Genomic DNA, 15,510 nt, shown 5'->3' with positions numbered 1-15,510 from the left:
AGAAGAGCAACCAGGATGATTAGAGGACTGGAGGCTAAAACATACAACGAACAGTTGCAGGAACTGGGCCTGGCTAGTCTAGGGAAGAGAAGGACCAGGGGAGACATGATAGCGGTCTTCCAATATTTGAGGGGCTGCCACAGGGAGGAGGAAGAGGTCAAGCTATTTTCTAAAGCCCCTGTAGGCCAGACAAGGAATAATGGATGGAAGCTGAACAAGGAGAGATTCAACCTGGAAATAAGGAGAAACTTTCTGACAGTGAGAACAATCAACCAATGGAACAGCTTTCCCTCAGAAGTTGTGGGAGCGCCATCAGTTGAGACTTTCAAGAAGAGATTGGACTTCCATTTGTCAGAAATGGTGTAGGGTCTCCCGCGTGGGCAGAGGGTTGGACTAGATGACCTAAAATGTCCCTTCCAACTCTGATTATCTGTATCAGTAGCTGTATCTGTATAAAGGTGAGTATAGGAGCCCGGGTGGGTGGGCCCAACAGCAGAGCATTGGAGAGAACTGGTTCAGTCTCCGCTGCTCATCACTGCTACCGGCTTGGCGGAACTTGGCCGAACCGGTAGAATGCCACCACTGCCGGGTGCGCTCTGTAATTGACACATTCCCACATTGGGAAACAAATCAGTAATAGAACATATTGATTTCCCAAGCACTGGGAGAAATTCTATGCTTTGATCACTGGGCCTTCTTCCCAGATTACTTCTTTCTCAATGCCATCGATTGTCTTCCTTGCGTTCTACTGCAGAATGCGGGGGATACTCGGGCATCCTGTAGTCCTAGAGCTGTTATATATATTTATTTTTTTAATGAGGATAATCTGTCGCTTTGCTTCTGTTGCTATAATGAAAGCAACAAATTAAGACAAGCATTATGCAAATTGTCCTACATTAAGGATGTCGTCCACATTTGTCTATGGATAGAAACAACCATCTCTGGGTAACTCTATAAGATAATGGATGTTGCTCAAAAAAGACAGCAGGAGGAGGGGGGAAGTAGTAGTAGTAGTAGTAGTAGTAGTAGTAGTAGTAGAAGAAGAAGAAAAGGAGGAGGAGGAGGAGGAAGAGGAGGAGGAAAAGAAAGAAAGAAGGAAAGAAGAGGAAGAGGAGAGGCAGTGGGAGAGGGAGAGAGGAAAGGAAGGAAGAGGAGGAGGAGGAGGAAAAGAAGGAAGGAAAGAAGGAAAGAAAGAGAGGAAGAGGAGAGGCAGTGGGAGAGGGAGAGAGGAAAGGAAGGAAGAGGAGGAGGAGGAGGAGGAGGAGGAGGAGGAGGAGGAGGAGGAGGAGGAGGAGGAGGAGGAGGAGGAGGAGGAGGGAGGAAAAGAAGGAAAGAAGAAGAGGAAGAGGAGAGGCAGTGGGAGAGGAAGTGGGAGAGAGGAAAGGAAGGAAGGGGGAGGAGGAGGAGGAGGAGGAGGAGGAGGAGGAGGAGGAGGAGGAGGAGGAGGAGGAGGAGGAGGAGGAGGAGGAGGAGGAGGAAAAGAAGGAAAGAAAGAAGGAAAGAAGGAGAGGAAGAGGAGGGGCAGTGGGAGAGGAAGTGGGAGAGAGGAAAGGAAGGAAGGGGAGGAGGAGGAGGAGGAGGAGGAGGAGGAGGAAAAGTGGAAGGAAGAGAAAAGGAAAGAAGGACTGTAAATCACTCTACACCTGACTCTCACGACACACCAACCTATTTATCACTTTAAATATTCAACAAAGTTGACAATTTATACTAGCCAAATGTTTCTTAACCTAGGCAAATATAAGGTGTGTGGACTTCAACTCCCAGGATTCCCCAGCAAATATTAGCTGGCTGGGGAATTCTGCGAGTTGGACCACAGTTTGAAAATTGCCAAGGTTGAGAAAGACTGGTCTATATCAGGGTTTTCCAAAGTTGGCACCTTTAAGAGTTGTGGACCAACTCCCAGCTGAGAAATTCTGGAAGTTGAAGTCCACAACTCTCAAAGGCCCCAACATTGGAGGCCCATGGTCTATACCAGGGGTGTCCAACTTTGGCAACTTTAAGACTTGTGGACTTCAACTCCCAGAATTCCTCAGTCATCTTTGCTGGCTGAGGAATTCTGGGAGTTGAAGTCCACAAGTCTTAAAGTTGCCAAGGTTGGACACCCCTGGTCTATAGGATTATAAGTAAAGCCTGGTTGGTCTAGTGGTTAAGACATCAAGCTAGAAATTAGGCAGCAAGGATTCTAGTCCCAGCTTTGGTAGAAAGACTTCTGGGAGATCTTGGGCCAGTCTCTCCCTCTTAGCCCATGGAATGAGTCAATGGCAAACCGTTTTTCAAAAAACTTGCCAAGAAAACTGCAGGACAATCTCCAGAAGACAACCCTGAATCACAAACACACACACTACCATAAACGTTGATCCTTTGAACCTCCCTAGAATCACCTTATTTGGAGTGGGGAAGGGGTAGCCTCTACCAAAGCATTTTTGGTCTTAGTCCCAGCTGGAGATAATCAAAATGTGTTGAAAGGATTAAAGTGTATGACAGACTCTTTCTTTTTAATTAAAAAGCTCGGTAATATTTTTTTTTTTAAAGCCCTCTAGTGTTGCCAGGGGAACAGCTTTATCAGAAGTGTGCTGTCCTTATCAAAGGCAAACATGCATGCAGAAGAAAAGGAAAGCAGCCTGGACCGGAGAAATGTTATGTATTAACATACTCCAAATGCTGACTTCCGATTGGTCCTCACGTATAGCATTATGATTGGTCAACTAAACGGCAATGATTGGTTCGATGGGAATCAACCGCCATTGGCCGAGCCGATCGCGGGAGATTCAAGGACCTGTCATTGGCCGGCGAGCCGCGAGCAATCCCTATATGGAGGGCTGCCGCGGCTCCAAGATCTTGTACAGATCTATACATGAAATAAAGAGCTTGAAGTACACTGGTCTCGCGTCTCTTTCGTACCCGATCTAACAAGAAACACGTACAAGGAGAGGATTAGGGAAGGATAGATAGAGCACAGGGACGTTTTTACATCACATATACACCAGAGGTGGGATTCAGCAGCTTCTGACCAGTTCTGGAGAACCCGTAGCGGAAAGTTTTGAGTAGTTCAGAGAACCAGCAAATACCACCTCTGACTGGCCCTGCCGCCATCTATTCTCTGCCTCCCATTGAGTCCCAGCTGATCGGCTGGGTCTTCTTTGGTTACTCTGCACAGGAGAACGGAGCTGGAAAGCAGGTTAGTACAGTGGAGAGGGAATGGGATTTTGCAGTAACCTTCTCCTGCCGTGCTCATTAAGCCACACCCACCAAGCCACGCCCACAGACCCAGTAGTTAAAAAAAAATGAATCCCACCACTGATAGACACCCACACAAATACACACCACCATGTCTCAGCACCCCAAAACCAAAGAGAAACGAGGCATGGGAGACGTCCAAAGGAAGCTGAAGAAACTCAAGAGGAAAGGTGAGATGCGTTATTGATCATGGAAGCAGGTTACGTCCCGTGGAGTGTCTATAGAGCAGGGGTGTCAAACTCAAGGCCCAGGGGGCCAGATCCAGCCCAAGGGGTGTTTAGATCTGGCCCTCACGCCCACCACGGAAACAGGGAAGGACTGGCAAGTGGCCCTCCCAAGATCCCTTTTCTCTGCAGAGAGCTGTTGGAAGCTATTGTGGTCAAACATGGAGCCTAGGTGGGCTACGCAGCCTCCCCGAGCTCCCTTTTTGCTGACAGAGGGATGCAGGAGGCTGTCAGGGCCGAAAATAGAGCCTGGGAGGGCCGTCATGGCTGAAAACGGAGCCCGAGAGAGCTGACATGGCAGAAAATAGAGCTTCAATTAGCGGCATTGAGCTGGTCACTACCACCCTGGCCACGCCTTCCCCCCACCCCCGCGAGTTGAAACACAACTCTAATACGGCCCTCAATGAAATTGAATTTGACTTCCCTGCTCTAGAGATTCTCAGTCATCCAGGTTGTTGGAAGAAATATCCCGGTCCAGTGTCCAATCCGGGAGGAAGGTAGTAGAGATAATATGGAGGCTGATTGGAAAGAAAGGTTCTGTAAAAAGTTAGCGCCCACCCCTCTCCTAGAAGAATGAACTATTTTAGGACCTATTAACAAGGGCAGGATCAAATATTCCCCCCCAAAAGAGAAATAAAAATCCCAAGGGAGACAGAAACTCAGAACTCCAGCTCCTGGCCCCCAGCAGATATTTCGGTGCCCATTGAGAAGTACTGGGCCAGACAAAAGGCCTCCAGCTCCAGGATGATGGGATTGAGACCTGTCCTCTCAGGACATAATATGATTAGCCCTCTGCCCATCTAGCAGCAGGGCTCACTGCATTGGGAAATCACCTGAGGGACATTACATCAGCCCAAGGTTCAACCAAACTTGATTCAGACAAACATGACTTCACATGGGAGTCTGGCTGCAGCCAATAGAATGCATGCTCTTGCCACAGGAACAGGAAGCTCAAGGGCAAGTCCCAAGAGAGGGTATAAATAACCCTCACTCTCCATTCCATGTGGTCAGCTGCCCAGGATCTCAAAACCATGTAGTCCTGTCCATCAATAAACCATCTTTCCAATCAGTCTCCATGTTTCCAGTGTCTGTCTCCCCACTTGGAACTGAACCAGATGGATATTTCTTCCAACAGCTCTTCTTCAAAGCACACAATCACCGGACTGGTTGTTATATCGGTGGAATCCCACCCCTGGCCTTAAGCATGAAAGCCAGCTGGGCCACTCACCAAGAGACTGTGAGTTCTAGTCCCACCTTAGGCATGAAAGTGGCATAATCATAATCATGTTTATACTTAAACCTGTTATCTAATATTTGCTTGACAAATAAATAAATAAATAATAAAATAAATAAAATGAAAGCCAGCTGGGTCCCTTTGGGCGAATCACCATGAGAACTGTGAGTTTTTGTCATGCCCCTGTTGGAGTCTGACTCCGAGGGAGAGGAGGAACAGCCGACAGGGAGTGTGAGTGTGGCTCCGGAGGTTGTGGAAGAAACTGGGGAAGGGCACAGGCCGGCTGGGCATTCAGAGGAAAATCCAGGCCCATCCCCTCTTCATCCTAGTGCAAGCAGGGAGAAGAGGATATGGGAGAAACATGAATGGTGTGGTCTATGGGGGAGGAAAGGGCCTTGATCCCCTTCATGGGCTGCAGCTATGAGGACTGTTTAAAAGGACAAACTACACATGGGCCAGTGCTGGAGGCAAAGTGTGAAAATATTTCTGGTCTGACCATTCTTATCTGAGTTTGGCATCCTTCCCAGTGTGTGTATTTTGATATCTGTGGATGTCTTCAAGCCCTTATCCTGCCTTGTCCCTGTAATTGCTTCAGTGTGGTTTGTGTTGTTTTTTCTATTTATGATTTATATGTATTTTGAATTTGAATGGGAGTTCTTCCTTTTGTTTGTGAGGGAGATTTTTGTCTCCAGTAAATGATAATTGGAGCTTTAAAGCCAAGTTGAAGGAATTAAAGAGACTTCACCTGTTTCTGTGACTGTGTTGCTTTTGTATCCCACCCTGGGTCATCACAGTTCTAGTCCCACTTTAGGCATGAAAGCAGGCTAGATTTGGGGCCAGTCTCTCTCTCTCTCTCTCTCTCTCTATCTATCTATCTATCTATCTATCTATCTATCTATCTATCTATCTATCTATCTATCCATCTATCTCTCTCTCTCTGTCTATCTGTCTGTCTATCTATCTATCTATCTATCTATCTATCTATCTATCTATCTATCTATCTATCTATCTATCTATCTATCTATCTCTCCCACTCCCTCTCTCCCTCCCTCCCTCTTTCTCTCCTGAACCAACCTCTTGGATTGCTGTTATGTGGGAAATAGGACAAAGAAGGAGTATTCTATATATTCATCCCCTTATAAAGTAATAAAGATGGGATAAAACTCAAATAAATAAATAATAAAGTAGGTATTTCACTGGCTTAAAAGGTGGACTCTGATACCTTCTAATGCAGGTTCAGCGAAGTCTGTTGACCTCAAACAAATCATGGAAATGACTTGGCATCTCTTGAAAACCTACTACTACTACTACTACTACTACTACTACTATTATTATTATTATTATTATTATTATTATTATTATTATTATTCAGAATTCCTTTCAGCCTCTATTTGAATAGAATCTCCTTCAGCATTTCAAGCCTGCTCATAAAATTTAATCTCCCTTTCCTCATCACCCGAAGTAAAATTTATGTAGATGATGGGATGGGTGACCCTTTGCTTTCTCTCCATCGCTGCCTCTAGCTTAGTTTTTCTCTCACTTTCCTTTCTTTAAAACAAAAAAAAAACCCATTATCACCCAATGTCCAGTTATGGGCTGATCGTCCTTTAAGATAAGGACTTTGTACAAATAACCTTGAGTCTATTTATTTTTTTAATGCACTGGCTAAAGATGAAAAAAAAAAAAGCGAAACCACATCCACGCAATTGGAGTGTGCTGAGTAGAAGCTATAGCTTTCTGTGACTTAATAAAAGTGAGGGGAGAAGATTTATTTGATTGAAGAAGACAGGGAGATCTTTGCATGATGCATTAGCCCGTTTATGAAAACTTGCTGGCTGGTTACGGATAATAATCACCCTATGATTTAGTTAAGTCTCAATTTAGCCCTTGAAAACAACCAGCTAATTGGACACGGCCAATTCTCTCCCATCAAAAGTGCATTCGCTTGTAGGTGGCAAGGAGTAGATAAAACGGCTCATTCATTCATCGGAGAATTAGAGAATTATAGGGCTGAAAGAGATCACAAGGGTGATCTGGTCCAGGAAAACCAGTTAAACCATCCATAAGAGGTAGCTGTTTTATCGCTTTTCAAAGACCTGCAGAGTTGAAGAACGCATAACCATCATAAATACACTACTCTACTTGACTTTGATCTACACTACTCTCTCCATAGGTGACCCTGACGACACAGATAAACATCCAAGTTGCCTCAATGACTCTCTCTTATTTTTAATCAACTTTATTGAATACAAAAAATTAAAATATACAAATATACAGACTCAAAAACAAAGATTCACACAGACAAACGTTACCGTAATCTCTGTGCTAAAACTAATTGAACTTTCCTTTAATACATTTGACAGTGAGTTAATATTTCCTAAATTATATTATGTGGCAGTTATTTCTTACTTCCTATGGGTTCTCTGTTATTTATGCTCTATCAAATATAATGTTCTGTTGTTAATATTTGTTGTTGGATTATACTTATTTATTTTTACCAATGAATTCCTTCTATTGATTGTTTAAAGTACGAGAGAGTCTAAGACTACCAACGATTCCTGTTTGTTATTGTATGTATCTTAATCTGCTTCATAAATTTATTTTCCCCACTTGATTCCCCCTTTTCGTTTTTTTTTTTTTACGTTCTAGCCAATCATACCACTTATTCCAGGTCGAGCCTCCTCTTTTTCTTTTAATTTTATTGTGAGTTTTTCCATTTCTGCACATTCACAATTTTTTTGAATAATAAATTGTATTGGTGGTATATTAGGCGATTTCCAAAATTGAGCCAGTGAGATACGTGCCGCTGTTAGGATATGGATAATCAAATATTTTACTTTGGAGGGATAACCTTCCTTAATGATACCCAGAAGATACAATCTAGGTTCCCACTCCAATCCACCCTGGACAATTTCTTCTAACCAAGTTTCGATTCTAATCCAAAAAGTTTTGACCACTGGGCATGTCCACCAGAGATGGAAGTAGGTACCATGGTTCCCTTTGCATTTCCAACAAGTTGGATTGGATGTTGGATATATTTTTGCTAATCTGGAGGGTGCTAGATGTCATCTATATATCATTTTATATAAGTTCTCTTTATAAGACACAGATTTAGTTATTGTAAGATTTCTCTGCCAGATTTCTTCCCAGTCTTCTAAGTCTATATTATGGTCAAAATTTCTTGTCCACACTATCATTGGTCCTTTCACAATTTCCTCTGCTAATTCATATTCCAATAGATAATTATATAATTTAGGTATCATATTTTTGTCTGGGCGCCAAAGTATCTTATCAAATTTAGGACTCTTTGATTCTATTCCAAATTCTTTTAAATCTTTCTCCTATCTTATTGCTATTTGCAAATAGGACCAATGATCAATCATTATTTTCTGATTTTTCTAACTCTTGGGTCGATTTGAGCTTTCCTTCTTTGTCTAAAATTTGGTAAGATTTGAGCTTTTTAATGATATCCATTGTATTAGGGTGGAACATTGCCTCCATTGTTGACAACTATAATGGAACTTTAATATAATGATTTGTCCTAATGTCAGACCAGGTTTTTATCAAAGATTTGCGTAGAGTATGTCTCTGGAAGTATGAGTGACCTTTACTACTCGGGTTCCACAAAAAGGCATGCCACCCTATTTGTAAGTCCTATCCTTCTAATGTTAGAATTCTTTTGTTATCCAAATTAATCCAATCCTTTATCCACATTAACATTGCTGGTTTATAATAGGCTTCCGAGGCAGGGAGACCAAAGCCGCCTCTGCTTTTATTATCTTGTAAATAAATTTTCTTAATTCTTGATTTCTTGCCTGCCCATATGAATTTCATAGTAATGACTCCCTTGAAAGAACGCAAATGACCAGCTATCTGCAAGGAGTCTAAATCCTTCTGTTGGGAGAAATATCCTTCTGGGTTCAGTTCCAAGTGGGGAAGAAAGACACTGGAAACATGGTGACTGCTTGGAAAGATGGTTTAATGGTGGACAGAACCACATGCCTTGGAGCTCCAAAGAAGGAAGGGCCGAGATGCTGAGAGTCCCTTGGTTTTATGTCCTCTGTTGGGATTTGAATTTGAGCTTGTATTCTGATTGGTTGTCAGACTCCCATGGGGCCATGCAGGGGCAACTCTGTAAATTGTCCTGAGTCCCAGGCTTGGTTGAGCCTTGCTGGATGATGATGTAATGAAAAGGGCTTTGGGCGATTCCTATTATGGGTCTGCCTGAAGGAGGTAGATCTTTGTTATGTAAAAGAGACTGGCCCAGGCTTTAATGGCCCATGGACAAAGGTGTGTGTGTGGGGGGCTGAGTTTCTGCCTCTCTGAATTTCTACTTCTCTTTTAGGAAAATATTCTGCCTTTTTCGTATATCCTAAAATATTTCATTTTTCTAGGAGACGGATGGGTTATAACTTCCAACACTTCCATTCCCCAGCAACCAGCCAGAGTTGAAGAAGCTTCTTGGATGAGAAGTGAAACATCTTCAAAGAAAAAAAACAGAAAGTCCAGTTGCCTCCTGAAAAAAAGCACCTTTGGGACAAGCATGACCTGGTGAGCTGAGAATCTCCATAGACATCTACTCTACATCGGTTGAGACTCTGGAAAGAGTGGAGAGAAGAGCGAGAAAGATGATTAGGGGGCTGGAAGCTAAAATATACAAAGAACGGTTACAGGAATTGGGTATGTCTAGTATAATGAAAAGGACAAGGTGAGACGTGATAGTAGTGTTCCAATATTAGAAGAGAAGAGAAGAGAAGAGAAGAAGGGAAGAGAAGAAGGGAAGGGAAGGAAGAGAAGAGAAGAGAAGAGAAGAGAAGAGAAGAGAAGAGAGAAGAGAAGAGAAGAGAAGAGAAGAGAAGAGAAGAAGGGAGGGTAGGGAAGGAAGGGAAGGGAAGGAAGAGAAGGGAAGAGAAGAGAAGAGAAGGAAGGAAGGGAAGGGAAGAGAAGAGAAGAGAAGAGAAGAGAAGAGAAGAGAAGAGAAGAGAAGAAGGGAGGGGGGAAGGGAAGGGAATGGGATAGGATAGATATATAGGATAGGATAGGATAGGATAGGATAGGATAGGATAGGATAGGATAGATGAAGGGAAGGGAGAATGGAATGGAATGGAATGGAATGGAATGGAATGGAATGGAAGGGAAGAGAGGAGAGGAGAGGAGAGGAGAGGGGAAGAGAGAGAGAGGAGAGAGAGAGAGAGAGAAGAGAGAAGAGAGAGAGAGAGAGATGAAGGGAAGGGAAGGGAAGGATAGAATAGGGTTGGGTAGAATAGAATAGAATAGAATAGAATAGAATAGAATAGAATAGAATAGAATAGAATAGAATAGAATAGAATAGAATAGAATAGAATAGAATGGAAAGAGATGAGAGGAGAGGAGAGGGAGAGGAGGGAGGAAGAGGATGGATAGGAGATAGATGATAGAGGAAGAGAAGAGAAGAGAAGAGAAGAGAAGAGAAGAGACAGAGGAGGAGAGAGGAGAGAAGAGAAGAGAGGAGAGGAGAGGAGAGGAGAGGAGAGTTGGAAGGGACTTTGGATGTCTTCTTATACAACTCACTGCTTAGGCCCTATACCACAAATGGTTGTCCAATCTGTTTTTAAAATCTTCCAGTGTTGGAGCATTCGTAACCTCTGGAGGCAAGTTGTTCCACTGGTCAATTGTTCTAATTGTCAGGGAATTTCTTCTTATATCTAGGTGGCTTCTCTCCTTGATTATTTCTGCTGCTTTGTTTCCATCCTGAAGTATCTCAAAACGTTAAAATCCAGACCAGTGTTCATTCGCAATTTGGATAATATTTTTTGTGATTGTTTTTCCTCCCCATTCAATTGTTTTTTGCCTCGAGCTTAACTCTGGTTGTGCCTCCCAACAAATTCCTGCATTTCCTGGCTTTAAAAGACTGTTTTCTTGCAAATCTCGACGTTCCTTTTCTATTTCCACAGACAGATTTGGGGAATTTCTATCGTGCATTTGCAGCTGTTGAGATGTTGGGTGTTTCTTTGATTCACACTCCAGCGTTTTCCGTTCAGCATCTGTAAAGTCTTTCATTTTTCATAGGAATTGTCATTGGTCCACAATCTTTTTGTCCAATAATGGTTGAATCTGAGTTCTTTTCTTCCTGAATACAATCAATTCATTTTTTAAAATCCCCTTGCTCAGAGGCTGGAGTAGCACTTTAGAATCGCCCTATTAGGGTTCTGATGTTCAGCCCCATTGATATCATGAGCCTCTAGCCAGATCATTCAGAGCTTAAAAAAGATTTATTAGGAGTGAACATGCCATTACTACTTGGGTGTGACTCTGAGACACACCATTCATTCACCCTTAACCCTGGTCTTCCCCCCCACCCACCTCCTGGGTGTATCATAATTCATATTCTCCAATGGGACACAACCATAGCCAAGAGTCATCTGTCAGGATTCCAGCAGTTACCCCCATTTAAATCATGAGTCTCAAGCCAAACTTCCAAAACTTCAAAAGGATTTATTGGGAGTTAACCTGCCAGAACTGCCTGGGTGTAGCCGACTCTGAGACACATCATTCATTGTCACTCTTGACCCTGGTCTTCCCCCCACCCCCACCCCCTGGGTGTATCATAATTCATATTCTCCAATGGGACACAACCATAGCCAAGAGTCATCAATCATGCTCACCAGTTAGAATTTTGCGCGGCAGAAACTTCGGCCGCCCAGAAATTTAATATGAAAGCATTTAAGGAATTCACTACCTCCTCCCTTCCTCCCTTTCTGCTGGCAACTCTCAAAAGACCAGAGAAATATTTTATGAGTTGACCTGCCCTCTTCTTGTGGCCTGTTGGCCTCCGGCCCCTCCAGCAGCCAAATCAGAGGAGGAGGAGGAGGAGGAGGAGGAGGAGGAGGAGGAGGAGGAGGAGGAGGAGGAGGAGGAGGAGGAGGAGGAGGAGGAGGAGGAGGCGGAGGCGGCATGGGAGTCAGGGTCAGCATCAGGGTAACCTGAGAATTCTTGAAGGGGAATGGAGCTGTGAGGGAGAGAGAGAATGAGAGAATGAGAGAGAGAGAGAGAGAGAGAGAGATGGAGCCTGGGCTGTCCATCAGCCCTCAGATGGAGAGACATCCCCAGGTTTGGAGCAGGCTGATGAGGAAGAGGAGGAAAAGCTGGGTACAGTGCCTAATGTGCAGATGTGCAGAAGGCAGAGGAGAGGAGAGCAGTGGAAATCTATGGGCCGGCCCTTGAGACAAAAGAGCCATTGATGCTAGTGAAACCCCACCCTGGCTCTGGGGATAAAAGGGGAGGGGGCGGAGATGAATAGGTGTGGCCGACAACTATTCATCTCCCCTGCCAGACGGACTTGTTAGCCTGCGGGGAGAGAGAAAACTTTTGGCTGGGGTTGCCAGCATTCCTAATAAGGGAATCTTTTGAGTTCACGTCGGAGGCTTTGTCGTGTTTGGGAAGCTGTCAGTACGCCTCTTTTCAGTAGCGGAGGGTTTCCCACTACAGGCAGTAGTTCTCGACCTACGACCACGACCGAGCCCAAAATTTAGGTTGCTAAGTGAGACCTTTGCTAAGTGAGTTTTGCCCCATTTTGAGAACTTCCTTGCCACGGTGGTTAAGTGAACCCCTGCAGGTGTTATGTTTGTCACAGGGTTGTTAAGTGAATCTGCCTTCCCCATTGACTGTCCTTGTCAGAAGGTAACATGACCCCTAGGATGCCGCAACAGTCATAAGTACATGCCAGTTGCCAAGTGTCTAAATTTTGATCACGTGACCACAGGGCTATTGCGACAGTCGTATGTGTGAAAAAAGGTCAGAAGTCACTTTTTTTCAGTGCCGTTGTAACTTTGAACGGTCACTAAATGAATGGTTGTAAGTCAAGGACTACCTGTACTTCTGTTTTTGCTGTTTTCCAGTTGCTCTGTAATGCTCTGGCCTGAGGGAACATAGAATGTAGTCCTCAATTTACAACCATTGGTTTGGTGACATTGAAAGCTACAACGGGCACTGAAAAAATGAATGATGATTATTTTTCACATGACCATTGTAGCATTCCCCATGGTCACATGATCAAATTTTGGACACTTAGCCTCTGGTTCGGAAGATAGAATGGCAGCTGGCATTCATGGCTAAGGCAGGACTAGAACTCCCCGTCTCCTGGTGATTGGTCCAAGGTCATCCAGTTGGCATTCATAGCTAAGGCGGGACTAGAACTCACTCTCTCCTGGAGATTGGCCCAAAGTCATCCAGCTGGCATTCATGACTAATGTGGGACTACAACTCACTGTCTCTGGTAATCTCCATCTCCGGTGATTGGCCCCAAATCACGCAGCTGTCATTGATGACTAAGGTGGGACTGCAACTCACCAGCTCCTGATAATTGGCCCGAAGTCACCCAGCTGGCATTCATGGCTAAGGTGGGACTACAACTCACTGTCTCCTGGTAATTGGCCCAAAGTCACCCCGCTGGCATTCATGGCTAAGGTGGGACTACAACTCACTGTCTCCTGGTAATTGGCCCAAAGTCACCCAGCTGGCATTCATGGCTAAGGCAAGACTAGAACTCACTGTCTCCTGGTGATTGGCCCAAAATCATCCCACTGGCATTCATGACTAAGGCAGAACTTGAACTTGGACTGCTTTCTAGCCTGCGGCCTTAACCACTAGACTATTATAACAACCTATTGAAGGTAAAATCCCAACACGAGTCATTGTATTCTCTCCAAAGCCCCCCAGTTTAATCAGGGAACCGATCAGCAAAATGTCATTAAGTCCTAGGAATTGCTGTAGCGAACAAGGGTCTTGGGAAGAAAAAAATATCTGTAATAGTTCATCTTGTTTCATCTTCTCTCTGCTTCCACCTGTAATTTCATCTCGTCCGTCGAGGGACGGAGGGAAGCCCTAACTCCTCGTTCAACACAATGGCTTAATTGTACTTACGAACAATGATGATCTCGGCATAAGAATAAATCAGATTGCCACTGTGCCTAGTCAGTCCACCTGTGTGGTAAGACGGAAGGAATGCAGAGGTCCCCTGTTATTAACTGCAACTTCGCTGCGTTAATATTAATCCCGTAGCACAAAACAACCGGCAGCCTCTGAATCAATACGGTACGGGGATATTTCTTCAGGCAAATTGGCTGAAGGCCTAGAGAGATGGGGGGGGGAAATCGCCACAATTTTTCCTGTTATTAAAAGAGCCTGTGGTCTCTCGCCAGCAGTCCCAAAGCTGTTGATTTAAAGCTTGCCGTGAGGTTTTTCTACCTGATTTATTAAAAGAGATGCCTTCCTGAGGTGATATTAAAGCTAAAACATTTTTTCCCCCTCAAGGAATGTTTAGATACGACGAGGTAAGTAATTCGGGAGTGTGGGAAGCATCCTTCTCTTGAAATGGAAAATTCAGTCTCTCGAGCTTCATTTCTTTGTACGGCGATTGTCAATCGGATTCCAGAGGATTTGATCAGATTCTGGAAATAAGGAGAAATTTTCTGACAGTGAGAACAATCAACCCATGGAAAAGAAGTTGCCTTCGGAAGTTATGGGAGCTTCATCACTGGAGGCTTTCAAGAAGAGACTGGGCTCCCATCTGTCAGAAATGGTGTAGGGTCTCCTGCTTGGGCAGTGGGGTTGGACTAGATGATCTACAAGATCCCTTCCAACTTTGTTAACCTAATCTAATTTTTAGTTCATTTCTGGAGATTTGAGAGCTTAAATCTGGTCTTTCTGTAGGCAACACATGAGAGGTTCCACTAAGGTGTATTTCAGCTAGATTTAAGTACAGGTAACTCTCAACTTATGGTCACTGTTGAACTCAAAATGTCCGTCGCTAAACCAGATCTTTGTTAAGTGAGATTTCCCCCATTTTTCGACCTTTCTGTCCATGGTTGTTCAGTGAATCTCTGCAGTTGTTAAGTTAGTGACATGGTTGTTAAGTGAATCTGGATTCCCATTGACTTTGCTTGTCAGAAGGTTGCAAAATGGTGAACGCACAACCTGGGACACTGAGACCATTTTGCTGGCTGAGGAATTCTGGAAGTTGAAGTCCACAAGTCTTAAAGTCGCCAGCTTTGGAAACCCCTGAGGAATTCTGGGAATTGAAGTCCACAGTCTTAAAGTCGCCAAGTTTGGAGACTCCTGAGGAATTCTGGGAGTTGAAGTCCACAAGTCCAGTGGGACAACTTGATGTGGCCAACTCATGGCAGCTAACTCACAAAGCCAAATCGCCATGACCAACCTGGCGTGGCCAACTCGCTATGCCCAGCTCACTGCAGGGTATCTCGTCATAACTAACTTACTGTGGGACAACTCACTGCAGGACAATCCCACAATTCAATTTAAGTATTTAAAATAATTTTAAAAATATTTTAATTTTTTTCATATACATTATATTTTGTCTTTCCTTAATGATCCTTTTCTATCATTTCTTCAACATTTGTGTAACTCTCGTCCCACAACCAATTGTTCTGCTGCAAGTTGGCTGTGCCAAGCTGGCCATGTTAAATTGTCCTGGACCAGGGGTGTCAAACTCAAAGCCCATGAGCTGGATCTGAGCTGTTTCTGCCCTGGAAACAGTGAAAGACCGATCTGTGGTGCTTCAGCCAGTGAAAACACAGTTCCTGGGCTCCATTTTTGCTGGCAGAGGGCTGCGGGAGGTCATTGCAGCCTAAAATGGAGCTTGGGAGCCCATTTTATGACCATAGGCAACCCTGACACAAGTGACCTCGAGCTGGCCACGCCCACCCTGGCCCCCCAAGGTCAAACACAACCCTAATGCAGCTCTCTATAAATCAAGTTTGACACCCCCTGTCCTATACCCTGACTGGCCCCTGGGAGAAACAACATGGTAGCTTAAGA

At 44.2% G+C, this 15,510-nt stretch overlaps 1 long non-coding RNA gene across 1 annotated transcript in view; it reads left to right on the top strand.

Moving 5' to 3' along the window:
- The first annotated feature begins 2,061 nt into the window (after nucleotides 1-2,061).
- LOC148126482 (uncharacterized) overlaps nucleotides 2,062-15,510 on the top strand; it is a 456,824-nt gene continuing 443,375 nt past the window's right edge. The window contains exon 1 of the long non-coding RNA XR_015743328.1: nucleotides 2,062-2,093. This is a non-coding gene — a long non-coding RNA (uncharacterized LOC148126482). The remainder of the gene's footprint in view (nucleotides 2,094-15,510) is intronic.

Source organism: Pseudonaja textilis, chromosome 3, assembly GCF_049901715.1.
Source record: "Pseudonaja textilis isolate UNSWEBS1 chromosome 3, rPseTex1.2, whole genome shotgun sequence".
Classification (NCBI taxonomy): domain Eukaryota; kingdom Metazoa; phylum Chordata; class Lepidosauria; order Squamata; family Elapidae; genus Pseudonaja; species Pseudonaja textilis.
Note: the sequence above shows the minus strand (reverse complement) of the source record. Positions and strands in the feature narration are given on the sequence as shown.